Genomic DNA, 19,322 nt, shown 5'->3' with positions numbered 1-19,322 from the left:
TTTCTTGAAGATGATTGTATAATGATATAGCTTTCACAATGTGACTGTGTGATTGTGAAAATCTTGATGCTCCTTTTATCTCAGGTGTGGACAGATGAGTAAAACATATGGATTAAAAATAAATAAATAATGGGGAAACAAATGTTAAAATAAATTGAGTAGATTGAAATGCTAGTGATCAATGAAAGGGAGTGGTAAGGGGTATAGAAAAATAATAGGGGAAAGAAAGTCTAAAATATATTGGGTAGATGGAAATATTAGAAGTCAGTGAGAGGGAGGGGAAGGGGCATGGTATGAAGGAGGTTTCTTCATTTTTCTTTTTATTTCTTTTTCTCAAGTATTGCAAATGTTCTAAGAACGATCATGGTAATGATATTGTGAGTTTTTTATTATATATGAAGAATGGAATGATCATATGGTAAAAATGTTCGTGTTTGTAAGTTGCCATGTTTAAAAATTTTTTAAGTTTAAAAAAAAAGATCTCTGGTGAGGGTAAATATAAATGCCAGTTCTATTGTATTTTTTGGTTTGTAACTCCACTTTTGACTTCCTACAGAGTCTGAAAGACAAATACATGAAACATAATGAGAAACAGTGAAATACATAAACATGCAATTCGTGACAAGAACTTCGTGAAAGCAGGGAGACAGAAGGGTACAGGAACGTGGGTTTGTGTATACTATCGGGAATTAAGTGATAACTGCCTGTCAGGTAGTTTTGTGACTATCCAGCCACTTAGGGAACGTAGATGGCAGTATTAAGTGTTCAAAGAGCATGATGTATGCAACCTACACTCAAGTGTAGAAAATGAGTTAATAGATAAATGATGGATAGATTGATAGATAGATAGTAGATAGGTGGATAGAGAGGACGATATGGCAAATGTGGCAGGAATTTAAAATTGTTGGATCTGGGTATCTTCTATAATGGTTACGGGTATGCTGGATTTCTCTGTATGGGATTTATATTATTTTTTAACTCTCCTGTAAGTTTGAACATATTTCAAAATTAAAAATTAAAAAAAAGTTAGAGCATTCCTTCACTAAAATAAATACTAAGGTGATCTGCAGCACAACGAATGTAATGATGTGGACAAACACTATTATAACTCCTCTTTTGTTTATTTTGGTAAATATAATTAAAATTTAACAGAATATTTTGCAGTAATCCATAGATGAAGGGAAATTGGCATAATATCTGCAATGAACAGATAAAGGGACTGAAAGCTAGAATACTCATTTTAGATTATATGAGTTGGACATATCTCTATGGGAGTTCTAATACACATTCTACCTTAATCACTACTTGTTTCTTCTGACCTCCAGAACTGATATATGTAATACTGGATTTTCCTTTGTTCAATGCTGAACCAAAGATTGGAAGGATGCTTGCATAACCTGGTTTTCCTATAACTTTCATTGTGAATTTTTTGATGATTATGAAAATATTTCCATCCTGTTATTTTTGAAGTAGATTGACAATTACATTTTATAAAATTGATAGTTTCATACTATAAAACAGAAGTCAGAAAACTTTTCCTATAAAGATACAGATAATAAAAATTTTAGATTTTTCAGGCCATACAGTCTCTTTCACAGCTACTCAACTCAGTCACTGTAGCTCAAAAGTAGCCATAGACAACACTAAACAAATGGATGTGACTGTGTTCTAATAAAATTTCATTTACAAAGTGCCCCAAGCGCTGTAATTTACTGGTCCCTGTAACAGAAATTTAGAAAACCAAGAAAAGAAAAAAAAGTACACTCGATCCTAACACAGTCATTGTTAATAATGATGACTATTATCTTTCTATACTGATACAGTTTCAATTAATCGAAATAACACTGTAATCATGTAGTTCATAAAGATAAATAGTGAATATTGCTTTTTTCACGTTATGACGTTTTATTAGTTAACTTTGTTTCCTTTTTTTTCTTTTGGTTACAGAAATAGCATGCTCTCATTTTTGAAAATATGAAAACTGTAAAAAGAATAAATCAGAAGATAAGAAGTTTTCATAACTCCACTACCGCGCACTGCCAATATTTTCATGAATTTCTAAGAATATATACATATTAAAATCATGTTGCATAGAAATGGTTTTCTATTCTACATTTTCATTCAATTTTATTTGGAGAATATTTTGCGTTATTAAATTATTTGAAAAAATCTTTTAAATAGCAATAAATTTCTTCTTTTAATTTAATATTCTTTACTATGTGTGTATTTTAGCATTATTTAAATTTATTTTTAATTTATATACAGTTCATTTGAACTTCATTTTATTTTTAAATTTTAAATTTAAATTTAGTTAAAAATTGTTTAAGGTATACTGATCTATCCTCTAAATCTTGCTGCTCTGAGGTTCCCTATCCTCTGAAGCAATGGGTTTTAGTATTTCAGGGAAAGGGAAATTACCCATTATTAAAAGTAGAGTCCTTTTCTCAAGGTATAATGTTTTTTGAAGTCCAAACAAAAAAGACAGTGCTGAAGTCCAGACTTTACAAGGGAGAAAGTTATAAATATGATTAAGCCCCATTAACATATCTAGAGTCAGGCTAATGGATCTCGCGCTGCTGTTCCCAAGTCCCTTGATACTGTCAAGGCAGCATCAACTGAATACGCAATATTATAAGGGAGTTTTGGACAGACTGCAAGAGTAAGGATAAAAAGGTGAGCCACCAACGCTAGAACAATTCTCCCACCTCTGGGTGGAACCTGGAAGTGGAGCACAATCCCAGGCAGAGAACTTATTTAGTCAAATACAGAGAAATGTTAAAACTATCAGGACAAGTGGCTTACTTCCCTGGCCATAACTCTGGGGAAGCTGCAGGCCCCTAAAACGTCTAGCTTTTGGTTTAGTGCAGCCTCCAAAGTGTGGCCTGGGTGAAAGTGCAGCTTGGAGGAGAGATGCCATTACATGGGTGCGTCCAAGTCCCTGCATATTTTCTTACTGCCTGTATATGGCATGAAGGGCTGCAGAAATCTCTACTTGCTTCCAGGAGGCTTCTTAGAGGAAGCATAGGAAGGAGAATATAGTTCTTCATATTGCCGTAAATATAAGTTAGTTTCTTCCCCAGCACCATGCCCACCATAACAGTCTCAAGAAAGAGAGCAAGATTAGTAACATTTCACGATATGACTGATGTATAAGAAGGGGCTGTCAAACAAGAATAGAAGTGGAAATCCCAAACCTGTTTGTTTTAAGGGGGACTGTGGAAGGAAAAGAGGCATAGGAGTGGGAGAGAAGTGAGCATTTAAGATGCTTGCACTGTGGATTTTCCTTTCTGGGAAATATTCTGAATGGTGGCAGCTTATTAGATAGCTGAAAAGAAAAACAAATCAGAGATGCATTTCCCCCATTCCCTGCTTGGAATCCTGTTAGAGATCACAGTTCAGAATGGCTCATATCCACATGGGTGGTGGGTAAGACGGAAGCAGAATGCATAGTGAAGAGAGAAATTGTTTAGTCTAAATAGAGGAGGCCAAGGCAGGGCTCCTGGATGTTCTCAGCCACTCCAAAGCACAGATGTGATCTAACGATCCCAAGTCTAATAAAGAGTCACCAGGGGGCAGTTCTGAAGCTGAGAGTTATTATATGAGTTGCCGGGCTTGAAACCAAACAGCAGCTGAAACAAGATGTCAGAGAGGATCTACAGCGCCAAAGAGAGGCACGTTGGGGTTAGGTCAGCCAGGGAGGATCACCACCCCTTTAACAAGCAAGTAAAGAAATTAATCTCAACAGTATTGTAGCAGACAGATGCCCAGGGACGGGGTGCTATATCTTGTCAGATAGCAGGCACTGCACACCCCAAGGCCCAGAGTAGAATCCCTGCCAAAGACATTGGGGCTTTCTCTCAAATCATAACTATTCCCCTACAGCTCAGATAATCACCTGGAGTGGGAGGAGGAAAAGGGTCAAAGCTGATAGTTGAATTTTGAATTGACTAAATTTGCATCTGCTCAAGACTGTTTCAAATCAAAGGAACTCATCTAAAACAGGCGAGCCCAAGACAGTTTATAGATAATTTTGAATTTAACTTCTTCATTTCCCTCTCCCTACCCACATAAGAGACCTGAAAATGACTTAGGTCAAGGAGCTATAGAAAACAAAATGTACATCTGAGGTAAGGTTTCAGTAAAATTTTGTCCCTGCTCTCTAAAGCTTTGGTGAGCACACCTGAACATAAACACACACAGATAAGCCCACACATTTTTTGGTATCTCTGATTCTTTTCTTTAGAATAAATCAAAGTGTCAAATACATAAACATTTCTAAGGTTTTTTAAATATATTTCAGTTATTATAATAAAATATGCAAGAGGTCATACTGTTTTCCCAGTCTTCAGAAAGGTCATTCATTCATAGTTCCATGAGACTCAAGCATTTAAAATGTGCCCATACTTGATTTTACCAAAGTCTGAATAGTTCATAGTATAGAAAAAATGTCACCTCCTATCAATGAAGAGATAGGGAAAAGAAACACAGCTGCTGGAAGTGGTCAAGAGAACCAAACAGCTACAAATGGGTATTTGACAGTCACACAGTGTGGCAGGAAGTTAAGTTCAATGGTTAACAGTACCAGGCCTAACAACACTGGTATCAACCTAGTCAAAATCATTTGCTAAAAACCTGTCCAAATCCATCCTGGATGCTGGCGTCTGATAAATCTTTCACAGTTAAGGTCCCCTAAGATCCATTTTTAATCTGCCTTTCCACATCTGCCACCAGGAAACTCATAAACTCTAGCTAACCCTATCCGTGGTCTCCCTCTACATACCCACTCCTGCACAACAAAACTCTGAACAAAGAGTACTGTGGGCCATGGTTATAAAACTCCTGAAGGCTCAGCTTGAATGCCACTTCCCTAAGGAAGGCTCCCCTGCCTTCTCAGTTGAAGAAAACCTCCTCCTCCTCTGTCCTCCCAGTTTACTCTCATCATTTTTCTATTGTGGATTAAGCTTATCTGTGCAAAATTTTACTTTCTCTACTCAAATGTCTATTCCTTTAGGTCAAGATTCATTTGTGATTAACCTGTAAGTCCTCTGTAATAGTCAGAACAGCCTCTCAGTTATTGTACATACGAAAATCAAAGAATCAATTGCACAATTATTAATAGGTTTAGATCTACATAGCCTGGACTGTATTTATCTGTTAAAATTTTAGATAAAAATACTAATACTGGATATCAACAAATTTAGAAAGACTTGAGAATTTCAAGGATTCCAAGAAAACAAAATCTACCTGGAAAACAAATGTACACACTAGTAATGCATAAATTACTAATGAAATATGGCATAATTTTTTTAAATCGCAGAGAAGGAAATAAAAATAAACTCCCTTTACACACTTTAGTTGTATAATCAATCAGGTACAAAATAATTTAAAAAATTAAAAAGCCAAATTAGCTCATTTTTTCCACAACAATTTATTGAGCACCTGTCCCTTCCTAGGCTCCAGTTGCATTTAAAATAAACTAAAAACAAAAATCAACCCTCACCTCATGGAATTTGTATTCTGGGGTTATGTTTATGCTTCCATTATGCATTAAATTGTTCAAGGAAAGACATTTAGTTTTGGCTTCAAATAACCTGGGAAGGCCCTTTTTTTGGACAAAGACAACCTTAAAAATTATCATTAGCTTTCTTTCACCTAAGCTTCCTGGAAATAAATGTTCAATTGCCATTATAGTTGATAGAAAATAATATTTCTCTTACCACATAGTTCATAGTGTTTTTTTTCTGTTAATTTCTATTTGACATATCCTATCCATATATTCACATATTGGCAAATGCTTATTCAAAAGTAAATTCAAATTATTTTAGAAGAATTTGGAGTATAGATTACAAATGCATCTACCGTTCTCTTAGAGGCTGTGGGTGAAAAATAACGCTCTATTAAAAACTAAAAAGGTACAAGAAAGTCAAATCCCTATGATTTTTCAAAGGAGATATCATTAAGTATTATAAATTATTACTCTGAATACACACACACACACACAAAAGCATAACTCTGCGTATACACATATAAACTAGATGGAACAGTTTCAAAAGTTCAAATTGCTTAACTCTTCCCTTATGAATTTAAACTATCACAATCAAATTAACATATAATGTATAGGTACACAAAAATGAATATAGGGATCTGACAATTATCATGTCCAATAACTGCTTTTATATCTAACAACTACCTATTTGTTTAATTTCCACAAAAAAAACCACTAAGGTGCTGTCCCTATTTGTTAACGGAGACTTAAGCTCAGAAATATTAAGAAACTTGACAAAACGTAAAGAATAATGTCAGGGACTGGATTTTACTAATCACCACTTGACTTGTTTTCTTTTTTAGAGAAGTTGTGGGTTTACAGAACAATCATGCATGAAATACAGGATTCCTAATACACCAACCTATTATTAACACTTTCAATTGGTGTGGAACACTTTTTGCAATTGCTGACAGCATATTTTCTATAGTTAGCATAACTGCTGTCAGTGGTTTAACTTAGAGTTCTCTGTATAGTGTAGGCCCATGGATATTCAAAAACATTTTATTCTGTTAGCACATATACAATCTAACATTTCCCCTTTCAGTCACTTTCAGATACATATCTCAGTGCTGTTAATTACATTCACAATGTCGTGCTACCGTCACCACCATCTATTACCAAAACATCCCCATTCCCACCTCCAAATAAGAACCCTGCACATTTTAAATTTTAAGCCTTAACTTCCCATTTCTTATCTCCACACTTGCCCTTGGTAGCCTACATTTTAGATTCTGACTCTACTCGTTTGCTTTTTCTAATGATCTCAAATCAGCGAGATCTTACACTATTTGTCCTTTTGTGTCTGGCTTATTTCACTGACTTTTGAAAATAATGTCAAACAGAATTAGAACTAAGACTACTGGGTACAGTGTTTAGGTGGGAAAAAAAAACAAAATAAGGTATTTTTTATTATATCCAATCTGCATATCTAAAGGTTTTTAATGGGTCAAAATAGCCAAATACATATGATTTTTTTGGGGGGGGGGCGGGGAGCGGGGTGCCTGGTCCAGTTCTCCCGCATGACAGGTGAGCATTCTACCACTGAACCACTACATATGATTCTTAAAAACAGTAAGAAAATAGTTTGCAAATAATTCTCCAAAAAGTTACATGTATGTGTTAGAGATTTTTCCTTCAGAAGCCTACCAAAAATGTCAGTGAAACTACAGCAACAAAGTGAAGGGTTTTGACTACAGAAAATGTTCACAAGATGAGTCCCAGCCAATCATGATCACTAAGGCAATTGTTCTGTATATTCTTCATCAATATTCTGCAAATGCAAACTGCTGAAGTCAAAACCAAAATATCACACCCTGTTGATAATTACTTTTGAAAAGGGGTGTATGTATTCAATATGCTTAGAGTTTGCTTTTGTAATCATTTTAGCTTTCTTAGAAACAGAATAAAAATGTATCTGCTTATCTATCATCCATCTGATTTGATTGTAGGCTTATTTCTCACTGACCGGTTACCCCAACACAATGCATATAACCACATGGGCACCGGAAATGGGCACTAGAAATAGGATCTTTTAAAAGTTTAATATTTAAGGAAGAAATAAAGGGCCATATTGTTTAAGTACTGTTAGACTAGCTGGAAATAAAAACAACAACTCACTTTTAAGGTTGGGTTTAGAACCTATTATTTATATATTATAAAATTTATTACTTAGAAATATTTTAAAAACCTAGAAAGATCTTGAAGAAATACCAAAATCTGGTAAGCTATTCTTTTTTTGTATAATCAGAGTATAAAAACAGGTATGAGGCTTAAACTTCCCTGGATGCAAATTTTATGCTACTATAAAGGAAACTAAACTGCTTTCCATTATAATTCATGAGTTTAAACTACAGTAGTTTTTGTCATTTATGCTATAGTAAATATTTAGAAATAGAATTGGAGGTTTTATTTTTCAGTCATTTCAAAGATCATAAATAACATTTCTAAATAATCTTTCATCCACATGTTCAAATCAGGATGTCAATACTAATATTCAAATTTATTAATGAAATAGGATCAGTGTTCCTGGGATTTGCATTTTGCAGAAAGGAAACTGTGCTCACAGAAAAGTTAAGGAGTTCATGTGAGTTCATAGGGTGAATAAATGTCAACACTAGATATAAAGTCTAGAAATTTGAATTTTCCCAGTATTAAATATTCCTCACCTTATATATCACTCTTAAAACAAAACAATTTCAACTCCCATATTCTTTAAAACATCGTACTTAATTTGTTCCCAAAGAATGAGAATTAGAAGAGGAAATCTATTCATGTATATAAGTACATATGCATATATAAAACTGAAGCCACAAAAGCTTTGTTTCCAATGCATCCTATCCATTCTCCAAAATTCTAGTCCAATGCAGAATTATACATTTAAACCCCCCATTATATATTTAAACTCCATATATGGCTTCCTCTTGTGGCATGATGATTAAAGTACAGGGGCTTCAAAGGCTTGGAATACTGGCCTTTAAAAGGTCACATACACTTACCCTGTGATATTAAGTCAGGCAGCAAAACTCTGAGTATGTTCTTTCATCTGTAAAAACAGGATAATAACTGTATTTACTTTTTAGGGTACTTGAGAAAATTGCTAAAAAGAATATATGTAAAGTAATTAGTATCTATAATTACTTTGACCTTCCTTAAAATGATAATTTAAAACATATCTCATTAAAATGAGTAAAGATGTGATTGGGAAAAAAAAAACGTTTTTTACGTAAAAAGGATTTATGTGGCTTTCATAGTACCTTATAGTTAAGTACTAACTATAATACTTAAAAGCCAAATCCTACAATGAAATTTGCATGAAGAGTACCTACCTTCACAGGAATAATGCAAGGATTAAATGAAATAACATATGCTTAATTTAGCTTAATGATTGGCAAGTGGTAATGTCTAATAAATGATAGTCAAAACGGAATGTGAGCATGGGCCACGGTGGCTCAGCAGGTAGAGTTCTTGCCTGCCATGCTAAAGACCGGGTTCGATTCCCAGTGCCTGCCCATGCAAAAAAAAATAAAAAAACAGAATGTGAAAACCCCAGAGATTTAAATGTTGAGCATGAGCAATGTTAGGGTCTTCAGGAACTAATAGGCATTTTTAAACTGATAGAAACTCCCATCCAGGTTTCTTCTGAATTGAATGACAATTTAAAACAAGCTCTTTATCCAAAAGAAAAATTAAAGAAATATAACCCATTATCCAGGACCTACTTGGTAATAAAGTAATTATATAAATAAACTCCCATATATGGACTTTCACATAGAATCACCTTATGAAGAATTCTGCTTTTGATAGTATTCAGGCAAGTTTATATGGTAATTCAATCCAGGAAAAAAGTCACTTGCATTTTTTTCTGAAATATCCTAGCATGTGCACAAATGCTCTGTCACCCTGTACTCCCCTCCCCTTTCACACCACACCAGTAACAATGGCCTCAGTCTTACTCAATGTTTCAAGCAGGCTAAGTTCATTCCTATTTGAGGACTCTGCACTTGCTATGTCCTGTATCTAGAAGCTCCCCCCAATATGCATACAGCTCCTTCCCTGTTCTCCTTCAGACCTTCATTCAGCATTTACCTTTTCAGTCAGAACTACCCTGACAACTAAGCCACAGGAACTTCCTACTTATTGCCTATTAATATGCTACTTAGTTTCAATTATTTATTTTGGTTATTATATTTTTCTCCACTAGATGCAGACTACCTAAAGGCAAAAATTTTGCCAGTGTGCTGAATGCTGCCAGCCCTGGGAACGGGTCTTAGACCACAATAGAATCTCAATAAAATATTTGTTGAATTAATGAGTAAATGAATAAATGGATGGGAGAAGAGATAAAACCACTTTTCACATGATGAAAGCATTTAATAAACATGATTTATTGAAACATTACAGGAATTATCAAGAATAGATAAACCGGCTATATTCTCATTAGTGCTGGGTGAACATACCTATCATATCTGCCATTTGGGATTTTCTACAGGTAATGGGACATTAGAATGCAATACTATTATTATAAATGTGTAAAAAATTACAGTATAACATATCTACTATAGTATAACAATGTATGCTAATCATATATTAATATATAAGATTATATATAGTATAATAAAAATTATGAAGTCCTTTCTTTAGTAGTAAAATGTAAATTATTTTTCATTTAAACTACATGCAATTTTGTCCCCATAATTACCTTTTGAAATATTTATCTTTTTCATGCTAAATTGATCTTTGTGAATGCAGTATTATATGATAAAGTCCTTATTTGTATGCTTAGGGTCTAGTGACTAAGTGACTTAATAACTGTTTCATAAATGAATGGTTGCCCTACTTATCAAGATAAATATTTATTAACAAATGGGTATATATATTTCATCCATTAAGACAGCAAGTACTTAAAGAAAACCTGAGATTTAAAAATGAGAAAAAAAAACCTCTACAGTTTGAATAGTTGCTTCCCAATCAATATAATTCATTAATGTCAGATTTTCATTCATTGATTTTCTTGAGCAATTTATTTTATTTTGAAGCATGTTGCTTATGAAATTAATTGGGCAAAATTATTTAATGCAAAAATTAGAATAACTGAATTTTAGAAGTTCAAATTATTTTAAAGATTTGGAAACAAAAGTTCAGAGCATATAAAAAAATGTGACCAAAGTCAAAAGATTAAGAGACTAAAATACCAGTGTCCGGTGACTAAATCCAGAACTTAAGTAATGACAGTGCTTTGTTTCTCACTCAAGATAGTGTAAATGATTTACATATTAAGACACTAACCCATGATTAAACTTCCTGATAAAACTATTTTATAGCACTGTACAAAAAGAAACTCAAATTCACAGTACCACATCCCCACAACCAAAAAACATGTTTACACCTGTCTTTTGTATGCATAGTTATTTATAACATATACTTAAAACTTTATCAACTATTTATATGTTAAAAATGTTCAGCCTTTAAAAATTGTTCAAAAGTTTAACCTAAATAAAGATACCAAATGAGAAACTGTCAAGTTTCTATACCCCTTATCAAAGGTGAAAAATTTGCCATTGCCATTTCCAGAGCTTATTTGTTTCTGGACATGTCTATACTATCAGATTACATCAACTAATACATAAGAAAAAAAGCCACAGTGTAAGGTATATATTTATATTAAATATATTCATTAAACTAACAAGAGCAGCCACAAGGCCTTTGCTCACTCATTTAAATGAAATTGAAAAAACTGCAGAGACAACTAAATTGGCATGCAGGACCCAATTCAATAAGGCATTTGCTGCAGTTTTTGGAGTTTTAAATATTTGTGTTTTCACAATGGAATTTTTCCTGAAATCATCATATTCATGGGTACAGTTTTTATCATTTGTCAGTTTTATTGTGAAAGAAGTTTTATATGAAAAAGTATTTCATAAATGTGTGTAAATGCTAAAGAATAATAGCAAAATTATATTTGTCTATAAAAAACTTAGCTTATGATGAAGAATTAACCAATACTATTGAAGCTCTCCCTCCAGCCACAAGCAACCATCATTCTGAATTTTATAATTAATAGCTTTTAGCTTATTTGTATTTATATATAATCTTACCATATATGTATGTAGTATGTATGTGCATACATAAGCATGTGCATCCCTAAAGTTACATTAAATATATAAAATAAATTTTTATATTATCTATAAAATGTACCTATTATAAAAATATATAACATATATAAATTTATAGGCCAAATTAGGCAAAATATAAAATATATATATAAATATATTATATGAAACACAAAATATATATTATATTTACATATTCATATATGATTTATCCATACGTATTCTTGGAAACTTTGTTTTTCATTTAATATTATAAATTGACATTGAAACACTGATATAGGTTTAATTTATTAATCGGCTGAGCAAATATTTCATTTCTGAATATATTTGTGTGTGTGTATCTGTAAAATATGCATGAATATTTAAATTATTTCCAGTTAGTTGTCATTACTAAAAGTTTCTATGAACATTCTCATACTTATCTTAGGGCACTTACACAAATATCTTGCTAGAAATATTGCAGCAGAACTATTTCAGATAATTGAACAAATTTACTCAGATACCAGCAGTGAGGGAGAGCCCTCCTTGCTCCACATCTCTACAAATCTGTGGATTTATTTTTTTCTAATCTGGTAAGTGAAATATTTTACTTTAATTTACATTTCTGTGGCTACTAATAATTTTGAGCATCTTTTCATAATTTAGAGCCATTCTTGTTTCCTCTTCTTTGAAATGTCAGTTCCTGTATTTTACTAGCTGTGCTTGTATGACTATTATTGATTTAGAAGTTTTTCTGTATATCATGAAAATTAATTATTTTCTTTAATTTAGTAAGAAGAATTTAATAAATCTCTTATCATGACCTTTTAATGAAATGAAACATTTTAATTTTAATTAATTTAAATCTAACCGTCTATTCTTTTATGATAGGCTCTTGCACTTTGTTTTAGAAATCCTTTCCTAGCTCAGTGTTATAAAAATATTCCCCTAGATAATAATCCCTGCTGGGTGATTATAAATGTTGCAAAAATCTTCTTGTGTCTGAATTTCTTTCTTATTCTATTCACACTTACTATTTTAAACAGAAGTTTGAAATTTTGAAGAAGTCAAATTTCCTTGTCCCTTCTTTCATGATATTTTCTTTGTGTACCTTCTTAAAGAACTTCTTCCTTGAACCAAGGTAATGACGAAATTTCTCTGGGTGATTTCTTTTTCTTTTTGTAACTTTTTATTTTGAATTTCTTTCAACCATACAGGACAGTTATAAAAATAATACAAACCCTGGAAGGAGAAACTCCAACATATTCCTACCCACCTAGTTATCAGATGTACCAGTTTTAACATTTTGCAATATTTGCTGTATCCTTTTATCTAGTCATCTCTCTATCAATCCACCTATTTTTCTATCATAGCTATCCATCCATTTGACTATCTATTACGTATTTAACAATCTATTTTCTGAACATTTGAATATAGATTGTATAATCATGCTCCATGGACACTTAATACAGCGCTGTGCAGTATTAAGTGACTACATAGGATATTCACTTATTAACCACCTTAAGTGCAGTTATCCAGTTCAAGAAATTTAACACCCATATAAAGATTATATTCTATATTTCAAATTTTTTCATATGTCCCAATAATGTCCTCTTGCAACTTTTCACCTCTCTTGTCAGAGCCAGTTCTAGAATCATATAGGGCATTTAAAATTGTCACTGTTTCTTCAATTGCTCTTTCATCTTTTCTTTTTATTTGCAGGATCATATATGCAAAACGTATTTTTCATATCTCAACCACTAACAAGTATACCATCTGTGTTGGTTTAAAAGGAAGTATGCCCCCTAGAAAACCCATGTTTTAATCAAAATCCCATTTCATAAAGGTAGAATAATCCCGATTCAATACTATATGTTTGAAACTGTAATCAGATCATCTCCTTGGATGATGTGATTTAGTCAAGAGTGGATGTTAAACTGGATTAGGTGATGACGTCTCCACCTATTTGGGTGGGTCTTGATTGGTTTATTGGAGTCCTATAAAACAGGAAACATTTTGGAGAATGGGAGATTCAGAGAGAGCAGAACGACATAGCCACAAGAAGCAGAATCTACCAGCCAGCGACCTTTGGAGATGAAGAAGGAAAACACCTCCCGGGGAGCTTCATGAAACAGGAAGCCAGGAGAAGCTAGCAGATGATGTCATGTTCGCTATGTGCCTTTACAGACGAGAAAGAAACCCTGACTGTGTTCACCATGTGCCTTCTCACTTGGGAGAGAAACCCTGAACTTCATCGGCCTTCTTGAACCAAGGTATCTTTCCCTGGATGCCTTAGATTGGACATTTCTATAGACTTGCTTTAATTGGGTCATTTTCTTGGCCTTGGAACTGTAAACTAACAACTCATTAAATTTCTCTTTTTAAAAGCCATTCTGTTTCTGGTATATTGCATTCCAGCAGCTAGCAAACTAGAACACCATTGAATGGGATTAAACATATTTATAATGTTGTGGTACTCTCACCATCTAGGTGGTTTCTTAAAATATTTTGTTCTGCTTTTTTCACATTTAGTTCATGATCAATTTAAAATTAATTTTTTATTGGTGTAAAAATGTAAGGATTTTCATTTCCAGAACCATTTATTAAATAGTGCCTACTTTCTCCACTGATATGCAATCCCAGGGATTGTCACATATGTTTGAATCTGCTTGTGCACTCTTTGTCCCATTCTATTGCTAGATTTGTCTTTCCCAGCATCAGTACCACACTATGTTACTATATACTTTACAGGAAAGCTAATATTCAGCCAATTTCCCCTCCTTGCCAGTGTTAACTTGGGAGAGTCTTGCTTATTTTTGGCTTGATACATTTCCACATTCATTTTAGATCAATTAATTAAGTTTCCCCCAAAAATAAATGTTGAAATACTTTTTTTGAAATTGCATTCATCGTATAGATAAATTGGAGGAGAAATGATATCATTGTTGAGGCTTCCTATGGGTAAATGTGTTAACACTCTACCTTCATTTTTCTTTAATAATCCCTGCATCAAAGTTTTTCCCCCTAAAGGTCTTAACATTTGTCAGACTTAAAATTTAGACTGCATATTCTGGCATTTTCTGCAACGTATAGAAATAAATTGGCTTTAGTATTTTGATATCTGTGGTGGTTTGAAGCTGTTTATAGCCGAGGAAAACATAGTCTTAAATTTAATCCATTTCTGTGGACTGGACTGTAAGTAGGACCTTTGAATGAGGTTATTATAATTAAGGTGAGGCCCCGATTTGAAACTGTTGTATACTCCAAAAACGCCATGCTCTTTAATCTTCATTCAATATTGTTGGGTAGGGTCTTTTTTATTATTTCCATGAACATGTGGCCCACTCAATTATGGGTGGTAACTTTTAATTAGGTGGTGTTCTAGTTTGCAAGCAGCCAGAACGTGATATACCAGTAACAGAACAGCTTTTTAAAAGGGGAATTTATTAACTTGCAAGTTTACATGTTTTAAGGCCATGAAAATGTCCAATTAAAGCAAGGCTATAGAAATGCCCAATCTAAGGCATCCAAGGAAAGATACCTTGGTTCAAGAAAATAGATGACATTCAGTGTTTCTCTCTCGACTGGAAAGGCACATGGGGAAGATGGCAACATCTGCTAGCTTTCTTTCAGGGCTTCTCGTTTCACGAAGTAACCCTAGGGGCATTTTCCTTCTTCATTTCCAAAGTTCTCCAGCAGAGTGGGCTCTAGAGCTTTTTCCAAAATGATCCCCTCTTAAAGGGCTCCAGTAAGCAACCCCACCTTGAATTGGTAGAGACATACCTCCATGGAAACCGTTTAATCAAAAGCTACTACCCACAACTGGGTGAGTCACATCTCCATGGACACAATCAAAAAGCTCCCACCCAGCAATACTGAATGAAGATTAAAGAACTTAGCTTTTCTGGGGTACACAGCAGATTCAAACCAGTGCAGGTGGTTTCCAAGGAGTTGTATCTCTACCCTTTCAAGGTGGTGGTGCTTACTGGAGTCCTTTAAAAGGGAACCATTTGGGGGAAAGCTTCAGTGCCAACAGAGCCCACACAGCAAGAGACCTTTGGAGATGCTGAAAGAATACAATCCCAGGGAAGAAATTTGAAGAAGCCAGTAGAGAAAGCTAGCAGATGTGGCCATATGCCTTCCCAGCTGAGAGTGAAACCCCAAATGTCACTGGCCCTTTCTTTGGAGTTAAGGTATTTTATCTGGATGCCTTATTTTAGACATTTCTATGGCCTTACAACTGTAAACTTGCAACTTAATAAATTCTCTTTCTAAAAGCCATTCCATTTCTAGTATATTACATTCTGGCAGCTTACCAAATTGTAACATAGACCATGATGAATATGATAACAACTTTTTAAAAATTTATTGAGACTTGATTTACAGCCTACACACGGCCAATTTTCGTAAATGTTCTATGTGATTAGATGTCAGTTGAAAAATAGATGTCAGTTGAAAAAAGGAATGACTTTAAGTTGGAGATATGAATGAAGCTGATCTGGATAGGACTAAGGTAAATGAGAATACAAGGTAAAGGATGATATAGTCCATATTTTAAAACTTCAATTTCTGTGTGAGACCAAAGGGAGAGATGTTTATTTGGTGCAAAATTTATATTTTGGGTAGTACATTTCCTAATCTAACTTGTATGGTCAGTTTAGTTGAACACCATAAGTACATGGGATCTTGAATACAGCATGAAACTTTGTTGGTTTGTCATGTGATGCCCCGATATATCCCAGAGTAATTTGAGCAATGAATAAAGTATTTGCAAGGTCCCCTTGGGGCACTGGGGAGAAAGGAGGAAATATTCAACTTCCCCATTTGGAGAATTTTTGCTATTCTCGCAAGCAGGGGAGACAACCAAATCAATAGGCTGAGCCCTCAATCTTGGGGTTTGCCCCCATGAAACTTATTCCTGCAAAAGAGAAGCTAAGCCTATTTAAAATTAAGCCTAAGACTCTCCCCGCTAGCAACCTCTTTTGTTGTTCAGACGTGGCCTTTCTCTCTAAGCCAATGCAGCAAGTAAACTCACTGCCCTTCCCCCTTACATGAGACATGACTCCCAAGGTATAAATCTCCCTAGCAATGTGGGACAGAAACCCCAGAATGTGCCAGGACCTGGCATTAAGGGACTGAGAAAGCATTCCTGACCAAAAAAGGGGAAGAGAGAAATGAAACAAAAAAAAGTTTTAGTGGCTGAGAGATTTCAAACAGAGTTGAGAGCTTAATCTGGAGGTTATTCTTATGCATTATATATAGATATAGCTTTTTAGTTTATGGTATATTGGAGTGGCTGGAGAGAAGTACGTGAAACTGTTGAGCCGTGTTCCAGTAGCCTTGATTCTTGAAGACGATTGCATAAAGATGTAACTTTTACAATGTGACTGTGGAATTGTGAAAACCTTGTGTCTGTTGTTCCTTTCACCCAGGATATGGATGGATGAGTAAAAAAATATGGATAAAAATTAAATAAATAATAGGGGGACAAAGGATGAAATAAACTGGGTAGATTTAAATACTAGGGGTCAGTGAGAGGGAGGGGTAATAGGTATGGTATGTATGAGTTTTTTCTTTTACCTTTCTATTTCTTTTTCTGTAGTAATGCAAATGTTGTAAAAAGCAATATGGTGATGAATACACAGCTATGTGATGATATTGTGAGCCACTGATTACACATCATGTATGGAATGTTCATGTGTTAAGATTTATCAATAAAAATATTAAATAAATAAATGTGTACTTTTTAATGGTTAGATGAACATTTCTAAATGTGTCAAATACATAATTTTAATTGTTTTATCCGAATCTTTCTATATCCTTGGTGTGTTTTTTTGTCAACCTGGTACAAAATTACTCAAAAGGTACTAAAAATTTTACCTGGTAATATCAATTTGTCAAGTTTTCCTCATATTGCTATCAAATTTTGCTTCCTATATTTTGAAACTATATTGCAAGAACAGTTAAATGTTTCCAGTGAATTGGATCTTTTTTATCACTATTTAGTGACCAACCTTCTTATCATAAATAATCCTCTTTTGACTTATTGGCTATTTTTATCTGATAACAGAGCTATAACAACTCTTTTTGATTAATATGTGCCTAACATATATTATCACTTCCTTTTAATCTCAAAATTCTTGTTTAAGTATTATTCATATAACAACATATAGCTTAAGTTCTTATTCATTCTGACAATTTTTTTAATTAAATGGTTTTGTTTATTTACATTGTGACAACTAATATTTTTAGTTCCAATGCAAACAGATAGCAAATATATATAAACTAAACATAATCCTAATGCTAGATTAAATGATTGCAAACATATTGGCGACTATTGTGCCAAAGTTTCAATTATGCACATATTTATGAATCTTCTTTCATCAATTGAAAAGAACAACATTCTTAAGATATAACAAAATGAGTGTACCAATACATATCAAGCAAAGAAAATCTTCCAACAGGTATATTTCTAATTTTTTTTCTGTGTCAGATTATGATTCCTGAGTCATGTTTTGATTCAGAATTGCCAATTGAGTTTTCTTACAAAATTTCATCCTTCGGCCTACTGAGAATATTGGCAGTTCAGCATTTCTACAAAGTTCTCAAAAAATGCCTCTAAGAATTTCTTCCAAACTGCTAATACATTGATACTTCCTTGATCTTACCAAAAACATTTTAGCAGAGCTATTTAGACAATAACTGGACTCACATTCTTCCTCTGATGGTTCAGAAATAGTTTATTGACCAAAATATCAATGGATTAATATTTTCCAGTCATTACCAGAAACAACAGCCAAATTTGCACGTGCATGGGCATGACTGTCAGGACTTCCTCTTCGGTAACAATGACTGTAAGATACATCCTGATTTCAAAGGTGATAAAACATGAAATAATGCGCTTCTTAGAACTGAAGAAAAAATTAATATAGTAAAGAAATATACTGTGTGTATATATATATATGTGTATATATATGTATATATATAAAATATATAAATAAAAATGGATTTATTTATATATGAAATGAAAATAAATGTACTTTCTAGAGGTATATTTCTAAGTCTTGAATTTCCCATTTATTTTTTAGTAAATATAAAAACCCATGAACATATACTTATTTCATCAATTTTAACAACAATTCACTGAATTAATAGACCAAAATTATTCCACTAAACTTTGGAATATTTTTACATTTCTTACCTTATCTTGATATTATGAGCAATAGTGCAATGAGTACCTTTTTTTTAATTTTACACTTCTGATTTCAATTTGAAATAGAGGTAAACAATTTTTTCTCCAAATTTCTAGTTCATTCAAAGAATAATTTTGAAACACCTGTAATATTTTTGCCTTTGAATAATATTTCTAAAGATTTATTTAATATCTGTCATTCCCATCAAAGAATAGTATACAATGGCAACAATCAATCATCGTATCCTCAATTCCTAGTATAGTTATTGGCATATAGTTGCTATCCATATGTTTATTAAATAAATAATAAATCGATTAATAAATAACTATGAATTTGTGCTTGGTAAAAGTTCATTTTACCCATTGTGCCTCTGCTGTCATTTTATCTATAATATTATGAAATTTCAACTTATTTTTAAAAATAAGTTTATTCACTTTCAACCAATAGTGGAATATAACCTGATGTTTTCCCATGAAATATGTAGAAGTAAATAGA

The 19,322-nt window shown here is 33.2% G+C and overlaps 1 protein-coding gene across 6 annotated transcripts in view; it reads right to left on the bottom strand.

Annotated features, from left to right (window-relative positions):
• SLC16A7 (solute carrier family 16 member 7) overlaps window positions 1-19,322 on the bottom strand; it is a 188,339-nt gene that overhangs the window by 82,195 nt on the left and 86,822 nt on the right. For all 6 annotated transcript variants that reach the window (XM_077111246.1, XM_077111250.1, XM_077111249.1 and 3 more), the window contains one exon: window positions 8,542-8,588. The gene's annotated coding sequence lies outside the window, so the exon portion shown is untranslated. The remainder of the gene's footprint in view (window positions 1-8,541; window positions 8,589-19,322) is intronic.

The sequence above is a fragment of the Tamandua tetradactyla genome, chromosome 7 (genome assembly GCF_023851605.1).
Source record: "Tamandua tetradactyla isolate mTamTet1 chromosome 7, mTamTet1.pri, whole genome shotgun sequence".
Taxonomy (NCBI): Eukaryota; Metazoa; Chordata; class Mammalia; order Pilosa; family Myrmecophagidae; genus Tamandua; species Tamandua tetradactyla.
This window is presented reverse-complemented; position numbering and strand designations above follow the sequence as displayed.